Consider the following 9,402-nt stretch of genomic DNA (forward strand, 5'->3'; position numbering starts at 1 on the left):
TACACACATACAAACATACATACATGCATGCAGGCATACAAACAAAGGTACACACATACATACAAATGTATGAATGTCGTTAGGCGTGCCACCCATTGAGCGGCCATAAAACGCAAACAGTTACCTAACTGTTTTTCTAAAGCGTCAAGCAAATTTATGTCTTTGATAAGGAGCGGCGCATTAAATACGCTTTACCAGCAACCTACATCTGCTTCTCCATCCGCTCCTCCTGCGCCTACCACTCCTCATCACCACTCCTCATCCTGCACATCCTGACAGATTTGCTGACTTTGCGTCGTTTGAGGCGCCTGCGGTTAAATTATTCTTACACTTTCCTGCCACACTCCGACCCAGCAATTTGGCCATAGGCTGCTAAGCCGACTGTTTAATAATTCATTAACTCTGCGGTTTTCTGATTTATACCACGCCTATTTATAATTACAGGCCGTATATGGGCGATTTTTTAGAATTCAACGATATATTTCATACACACATACATTTACAAATATATTGTATTACAGCGAATCGCTTGAATTCCCCGCGCCAGCCTGTGCGTCATTTTTATTTGCTCAAGGAAGGATTTCCGTTCTATTGTTTTCGAGAAATTTAATTAATAAAAGCATAAAATATGTACATATTGAGTTTCCAATTATGGCGTCATCACCTGGATGGGTAGCAGAGCTTAGGAGGGCTTTAAGAAACTCTTAATACATTTATGCGGCTGTTGCGAAATCAAGCTGCATTAAATAATTTACAACTTTAACTCTTTTTCCAATGTAACTAAAACTGAAGCACATATTAAAACTAGATGTAAAAAGGTAGGAGCTAGCTGAAAAATGCTGACCTTACACTACGATAGATATGAAGAATTAACTTCATGATTAACTTCATTAATACAAAACATATTTGTAAGCAAAGAACAGCAATACATAATAAGCACAAGGAATAAGAAGCGACTTTGGTATATAAAGACATTAATAGTATACGAATATAACAAGAAGTTTGAATTCCACAATTGTAGCGCTTTTTTCATCACTTAAGTCCTAACAAATGCTAAACAAATACCCTCGACTGCAACGCCTTTTGACCTCAGAATAAACAAATACGAGGAGAATTTAGAAGACAAGACAAGACTTGCAAGACATAGAAAATAAGCTTTTAAATACAAAATTGTTATCAATATCTTAATACGATTTTACTAAAACAGCTCTTTGTTGTATCTTTTATAGCTTGTAATTATAGAAAAATTGATAAGTATAAATGCTTGTTCCCTCTAGAAGTTTATTTTCAAAACTTTTCAATGTCGACACATGGAAGGACACATGGAAATGCTTATGTTGATTCGTTTCGCCAAGCCTTGAAGCCCTTTTAACTTAAAGTAACAAGCACAGAACAACCTGAAAATAACATAGAATCCTAGTAGATTAATCAAACTGTTAAATTTACACCTTATTCAGCGCAAAAGATATATGACACAACGCAATGTACCAACAAGTGAACAGCTGTTTAGCTAATTAATCATTAGGCAGACATTTTTGCCATTTTTGGCGCCCGAGAAAATGGCTGACTAACGTTTAAAATGTAAGCAGTAAATCAGCCTTAAGTAAGGACCCCAAATGTGTTTGTGAATTTATAGTGTAGATCATATATACGTAATGGTGAAGTAAAAAGGGTTCTCATGTTTAAGCTTTAACACAAATATTGTATTACTTGTAGTAGTTACAGTTAGTTTTCCCATTTTCCAAACCCAAATCGAAATAATTTGCATAAGTTTCATTAAGCACAACTTGCTGTATTTCCAGTTAAGAGCTTCGATTATATTTTAATTGAGTTTGCTTCGCTTCGTACCATAATGGACACGTCTGCACATGTACGTGTGAATTCATTATAATTAAAACCAGCTCATAAAAAGTTGGCGTTTAATTTTTCCGTTCGGTCTTAAAAACTTCATTAACAGCAGCATTAGGGTGGCCCACGTAGACTTTAACGGGCATGGAACGGACGGATACTTGGAGAAGGCACCAGAACATCCGCCACTCGATATACAAGTATGTATGTATCCACGATGCTTTGAAAATGATTTCGTTTTTATTATTTTTAAACGAAATTCTTGTTGATGAAAAATGCAAAATGGCGCTCGTTTCGGAGGCTGTGGCACATTGACAACTCAAAATGGTAACAACCCACAACAATTTGTTGCTGCGAATTGCGGCCCACGCTAAAAGCCAGACATTCAATGCTAAGGAATATGCGCTGAGCTCGTCGGGTGATTTTCAGTTAACACGCCTTCTTGTAGCTTTGATTTATGCAAGCGATTCAAATTCGCCATTTGCCGTTCCACAATCTACATAACCGTTAGACGACTTTAATGCGCCAACAGTCTTGGCATCGCACTCAAGCCATGTGGCGTCTTTTGTTCGCCGCCAGCTCCAGTACCCATCCAGTACCCATAAAGAAAATGCCAAATCAGGCAGGCTAATGACAAAGAAGACATCTATCGGAGACCAATAAGAAAGCATCTCATATACTTTTTGTTGAGTGAGAAAAGGTCATTAAGGTTCAAGCCGATTTTGTAAGATTTCTGTGCTTTGTCTTGGAAATTTCTATGCCTGGTTTTATGAAACAACAGCAGAATAGTTCATAATTTAATATCGAGCAAGCTTTTTATATCTCAGAATTCTGTCAGTTCTAAATCTAAATCGCCGCTCGTATTGTCCACTGTCTGTAAATATTATCACAATCTTTTGAACTGAACCAAATCCGAAATTAGTTTTATATTTTAATATTTTTTGCCCTAGTTTAAAAATTTGAGTGTTTCATAATTATCAATATACGAGTATTTCTGGATTGTCTTAGAAAGACCTATAAAATATACTTTTTTAAAAACATGTGAGCAATCTACATATCTGTAGATATATAAGGGACATTTTTACTCCTTAACAATGCAGATATTATTGTTTTAACCCCCCATAAAAATATAGTTAATATAATTTAAATTTTACATTAGAAATGATCTGTAAGCATCAGTTTTAATGATTGCTATGATTTTTTATTGTAAAGATAAGCGATTCAATTAAAAAACCTCTGCCATTTAAATACGAGTAGGTGTCCAGAAAGGGTCGTAACTTTATCTTTAATCATATTATTTTTTCCTTCTGTGTCCAATGGGTGAAAGTGTGTCACAAAATCCACAAGGTTTTTTCTTTACATTTATACTTACCCATAAATCTTTCCAAACATCGAATTTAATAATCTTTACATAAGTTTGCTAAGATTATTTCGTTTTATTTTTTTTGTCCGCGCAATAACTTGGCACTGTTTTTCAGTCGATAGCTTTTAAGCCTACCTGATCGTGCTATAAATATTTACTTATTAACCTGAGCGACATTATCGCTACCACTTTATCACAGCAAAACTAAATGAGAAGTTCCAAGATAGATTGTGCGTTCACAGATCGTGCATTCATGTCGTTTTTGCTTAATACGATTACGGCGAGAAGGTAATTGCATAACAGACTTTACTTCCAAAGCCTTGCAACTTATTATTCAAATAAGTACAATCTGCAATGTTTATGCCCTTCCCTAAAAAATGTATTAAAGCAGCAGAAGAAGAATGGTGGATATGTTAAAGGTACCTAAGTACTTATATGATCGACGTGACGAAACGAAGCTATTGCCAAGCTCTTTACCACACAAAAAGCATTCAAGTTGGCTATGTAAAGTAATGACTATATCGTTAACATTTACACATCTTTTACGGTTCTCATTATTATCCAATCAATCAATTTTGTTGCAGGAGCTATTTGAAGGTTTACACATTGGCAGACACACAACGTACGAAGCACCTGTTTAAGGCTCTAATGTAAAAATTACATTCTAATCAAGTTATAATGGACTCTTTTATAGATGTCGGATATACTCGTAAAAAGCCAACCCGGATGAAATAGGCCATAGCGAAACACTGAAAGCTCTAGCCGCCCACCAAGAGGAACAAAAGAAATAAAGCAAAAATCATTAAATTCGAGAGGAAACGTGAGAGTGAGTGCCGACTAAGCTGACTGAAGCACACACATACACCCATATTCGTATTTACTCGTACTCGTATATGATGAATAAAAGTTTCAAGCACCTAATCATAAAAAAAAAAAACCAGAACTCAAAGGGCGTGAAGCAAAAACAACTTCAAGTCTGAATAAAACAAATGAACAAAGGAAGCAACAGAAGCAAAACAGGCAGCTGAATCGGTTGCAACCCCAAGGAAATGCGTGCGGAAAATCCAAAAATGACTCAAATAAAAAAAATCACGAAATCTTTGTGAAACAAAAACGGAGAAACGCCACAGCCAATGCTAAAGCTGAAGCACAAGCCGAGCCAATGCTGAAAAAGCAAATGCCAAGTGTCAACGGTGAGTGGCAAAGGAGGCAATGGCATTGGGGATGGGTGGTCAGTGGGTGGCAGCTGGCCACCAGTGGATGACAGCCAAAAAATTCATTTCTGGCCTTTACAACTTCCGAAAGACTTCACGTTGAATGCACGCAAATCTTTTTTATGACAGCCGTGAATTTAATGCAGTACGTGGCCACGTCTTGGACATTTTCACGTTCCGTTTTGTTGTCCATATGCCCCAAAATTGGGGCATTGGACCAGCACGCGGCCCCCTGGACGAGCGTGTGGGATTTTGAATGTCGCACGATAAACTAATTAGTAATGTTTTAGTTGCCATCGCTTTGGTTGGCAAACTGTTATAAAGATGTGATTATGGCCAAAATGGCAAAGAGAATCGACTGGGTGGCGCGTACGTGTGTGGCAGTTGCAGGACATGGGCCAGAATGGTCAATTAAATCCTAACTAGTGCTTTAGTTGGCATTTAATTTATTTTTATAGTAAGTATTTTTACTTAGTCCTGAAATGAGGCCAAAATAAAATATGTCAGTTTTGATTGTATAGCGGCGATTGTTATGCGAAAGTTCTTTGACAATTTGAAATAATCGAATAAGTAAAGTTTTTTTTTTTTATGGAGTGACGGGAAATAAATTTGTTCTAATTTATGTCTACATACTCTTTGAAATAATTAAAATTATTTGTCTGAAAGTTAATTTTTGAAACATAAACCTGCTGACTAATTGCCTTTAATTTTGTTTAGACTGCTAAACCCATAATTGGATAATTGCTTCAAAAAAATTGGAATTTCAGAAAATAAATTCTTTTCTATAAAAACACTGTTTCATTCAGTGGATTAGACAAGCAGTCAATTACAAAGTTTTCTCAAATTTAAAGAAAATATATTCAGCTCGAAAGTTTTGCAATCCTATTCATAATATTTGTTAAAGTTATGAATATTTAAATTACGCACACCCATGTATACCTTTGAAGCGCTAACAATTCGTATTAAACGCACAAACCGCAGAAAAGCCACTTGTTGGAAACTATAATCCAAAGTGAAGAAAAACGGAAAGTCAAACTTTGAAGCGCCCGGATACTAATAAAAGCCGAATACTGTCTTTGCCTCCTTCAGCTACTTTAATAAAGATTAAAGTTCTTATTTGTAGGGTTTCATCAAAGCAAGGTTTCTTCTTTAAATCAAATTATGGCTCGATTCGGCTAGATTTAAGCAAACTCAAGTGTGTTTCATTTTTGAAATTGTATGCAAGTAAGATTAGCGCCTACGTTAGACCATCCTTTGTCTATCAGTGTAGTTGTTAACGCTATTATAGTCATCATCTATTAGAAAGTGAATAGTTTTGTTAAGTTGGACTATCAACAAAGTCAAGTGCAGCCATTTAGATGCATATTTAATTTAATGTTACATACATTATATAGATGGCGCAAACCTCTATATGTACACAAGGATATTGGATCTCGAAAATTGAAGTAACATTGAATTATAGTAATGTAGCAAAAGCTAGGCTGCGGGACTCCAACGACCCACCAGTTCCGTGCAATGTTGTGAAAGTCATTTGTCAAGTGGCCCACACGCTCATTAAGATTATGGCACCACATATATTTCAAGTGCCAAAAAAGTTCGAGTTTAATTGTAGACACGCACACCTAAAACTTATGCCGCGTTGCACAAACAAAATTATTTTACATCAACGCCCCCACATGGAAACGGCAGCTCAGACCGATTTTCCCACATTAATCCAATTGCATCTCATTTCTCTACAAAATTTATGTGCCATGCAAAATTTACCTCAATTTTTTTTCCGGAATGCAAATCGCTTGGCCAAAATTTAAATCGTTCATCCATTATTCATTTTTTTGCATTTTATGTTTCAGGTCGTTGGCAGTTCGTGTATTTTTCCTCTCTAGTATTTGTTTTCGGACGTGTTTTCCTTTTGCTTGTGTTAGATAAATGTACTATATGTATGTATATATGAGTAGGTATGTTAGTATATTTTGTTTTATATATGCCCATACAACCATATATACATACTACATATGTATGTATATTTAAATATTTATATAGACGAGTATTTCTATTTGCAAACACATTTATTTCACTCTGCGGTGGTTGTTTGGCTTTGGCCACCGGCCATTGGGACGTTGTTGTTGTTGCTGCTGCTTTATTGTTGTTGTGGATGGTAGAATATTGGTCACTTAGCCCCCCTCTCTAATGTTAAATGTTTGTGCATATGTATCTGTCAGCTGGCATTTGTATTTGCTTAAGACATTGGCTACTTGGTCTACGGTTCTCATTCAATTAACGGCATTTGTGTCATAAGACGAGCGACGGGCAAGCAAACGCATTGGCAAGTCTATAATTATAGTTGTCAATGGAAACAATAGAGCATGCAGTCGGGGAGAGGGGAATCGTTTATACAACTGTATCTTAAGAAACTTTTAATGTCTTATGATTAAATCAATGGATTAGGGGAATGTTTTGCTGAGTGCTTGTCACGTGTCCATGCCAGACTTGTTTATTTTTAAAGAAAGCATTCACTATAAATATGTTTGCGTATAATTCTCAATTTTAATGTCGCTCATTTTTCCCAATTATAAATACTTTCTTTCTGAAAATCCAATCTCCAAATCATATTTATCATCACACCATGAGCCCATGAGACGGACGTTGAGATTTCCTTCGTAAGTTCTTGATGGATTCTTGATTCTTGGATTTTGTTTAAAGACGAATCCGTTTCAAGGCTTTCTAGTAAAATTTTTATAGTATTAAGACCCAGTTTTAATTTTGTATTGTGGCAAAAATAAATTTAATTACAAACGACCCTAAATACATTTAAAAGTATTCCTAATGATTCAAAAGATAGTTTTTGGAAATAAATGTTTAAATAATTGAAAATGAATTTTGGATTGCGATACAAATATATATACGCCCATTAATACATTTAGGTCACATTATTTTTTATGTGTTTCTTAGAACCATTTTTGACACACTCAGAAAAAAAAACGCAACTTTCTAAAAACAAATGCACTGTGCGCTGAAAAGTAAAAATTTATTTTTATGATGTGGGCCAACAAAAGTATTTATTATTAGTTTGTTCATTTGTTAAAACGGTTAATTGAAAATAACACTGAGCAGATGGATAAATCCTACACATGTACTTAGAACTTAATTCATATATGCATTAATTTTTATATTTTAAATTGTATTAATAAAATAGTAAATACTACTTGGGAGTTAAAAGTAATTGTACAAACATAGTTTTTAAGCTATTTGATGCATTCTAGTCAATCCCTCTAATTTGAAGTACAATATCAGTTTTTTTTTTCGGTTTTTTTAAATATAATAAAAACAATTTATTCTCTGTTCAATTAGTAATGTGATTTGGTTTGGTTTTCGTGTAATTGTTTCGAATCTAGAAAATGTAATTTTCTGAGTGTAGTTTTTGATTTTACAACAAAATACAAACATTTATATACAAGTCTGTGCAGTTTTGAAAATTTATTTTATTATGAATTTTTGCAGCTTTTCAAAAAATCTTAATATATAGTATTGTTGAACGTTCCGCCTTGGAAGGCGGGCCAACGGAACAAATTCTTGTTTTGTTTCGATGTTAAAGAGCCGAGCAGACTTTAAAAAAGTACTATCTACTGTCCATGAATAAAACACCAAAGGGCAACAGCAGCAGCAAGAGTGGCAATAAAAATATTGCCATAAATAATCAGAAATTTCATCAACGAGCAACAGCAGAAACAACAACAACAAGCATTAAAAGAAGCCAAACACAGAATGGACAGCGATGCACGCTGGTGATGACGACGGCTGACGCGTCGGCGGAGCAGACGGAGACACAACAGAATTGGTGACAACAGAAAAACACTTGAACACACACAAACAGAAGCGACTCATGCACAGGCTGTCGTCGTCTTCGCGTCCAAAATAGCACGTTTAGGCTAAGAGTAGCGACGTTCGCGTTACCGTTACGTGTGGTCGCCACAGCCAGCTAGCGGCACATTCGCGTTCTGACTCTGATGGAATTCCGTTACGAACTGATTCAGGCCAGTAGCTCAAAAATCCTTTTGGCCACTGTCGCTGTGTGATGTTAGCGTCGACGTCGACGCCAACGCTGCTGCCGACTGCTGCTGCATGGGCAAAAGGAAAACACAAAATACATTGTCGTTGGCCAAATCAGCTGTTTGTTCGCCATTGCTGTTGTTGTATTTGTTGTTGCGACTATTGGTTTAGCATTTTCATGGAGGCTGCGCGTTTGCCGTACTCTCACTCTCATTTCATGTGTGTGTGAGTGTGTTGTTGTTTAGTGTTTGTGTGTAGGTGTGCGTGAAGAGCGCCAGAGACAATGCGAGTGCAAGTACGAACGCGGGCATGGGAGGTGTGAGAGAGCCTACTGATGTGTTTGCTTTCGTAATGAACTGCCGCATATGGGTGGTTGGGCGAGCAAAACAGCAACGAAATGACGACATAGCCAGAGATGACAATGTCACTGACTGTGGCACAGCCAATAAGAGGCGCACAGTGCTCTAAAAGGCTTCAAAATTTAATCAAATTTTTCACTTTTCGGACACTAAGTGATTTTTCTTCGCGCAAACAGACTCAAAGCCAAACAAAATAAGGAAGTAAAAGTTAATAATTTTAACACACGACTTTAGCATTTTATAAACGAAGTACTGATAGATTCTTTAAAAAATATACTGATTTTTTAATGTAAACTCTGTTAAGTTATTTTGAATTTATCGCATAACATTTACTTTAATTTATTTTACTTATTTTAATTTTGTGAAGAGTTTTTTTTGTCTAATTAATACCTTTAATTTACAAAAATGTAAAACCAAGTATACCATTTTTTAGAAATATTGTTTATGCTGGAAATTTCTTTAACACAGTCCTCCTGCGATTTATAAAATAAAAATGAATAAAAATTGTTAGAAAGAAAATTAAACCTAATTAATATAATATAGGCCATACAAATGTGGTTTTGCTTAAAAG

The 9,402-nt window shown here is 35.6% G+C and overlaps 1 protein-coding gene across 3 annotated transcripts in view; it reads right to left on the bottom strand.

Annotated features, from left to right (window-relative positions):
- The window catches only part of LOC115622576 (serine/threonine-protein phosphatase rdgC), a 29,058-nt gene extending 20,618 nt beyond the window's left edge, over positions 1-8,440 (bottom strand). For 2 of the 3 annotated variants that reach the window (XM_030516557.1, XM_030516554.1), the window contains exons 1-2: positions 8,289-8,395; positions 6,190-6,356 (exon numbers count right to left, since the gene is read on the bottom strand). The gene's annotated coding sequence lies outside the window, so the exon portion shown is untranslated. Of the gene's footprint in view, positions 1-6,189; positions 6,357-8,288 lie in introns of all 3 variants that reach the window. The other variant, XM_030516555.1, reaches the window with a different exon arrangement.
- Positions 8,441-9,402: the final 962 nt, after the last annotated feature.

This window comes from Scaptodrosophila lebanonensis, unplaced genomic scaffold, assembly GCF_003285725.1.
Source record: "Scaptodrosophila lebanonensis strain 11010-0011.00,11010-0021.00 unplaced genomic scaffold, SlebRS2 tig00000043-arrow-pilon, whole genome shotgun sequence".
Lineage (NCBI taxonomy): Eukaryota > Metazoa > Arthropoda > Insecta > Diptera > Drosophilidae > Scaptodrosophila > Scaptodrosophila lebanonensis.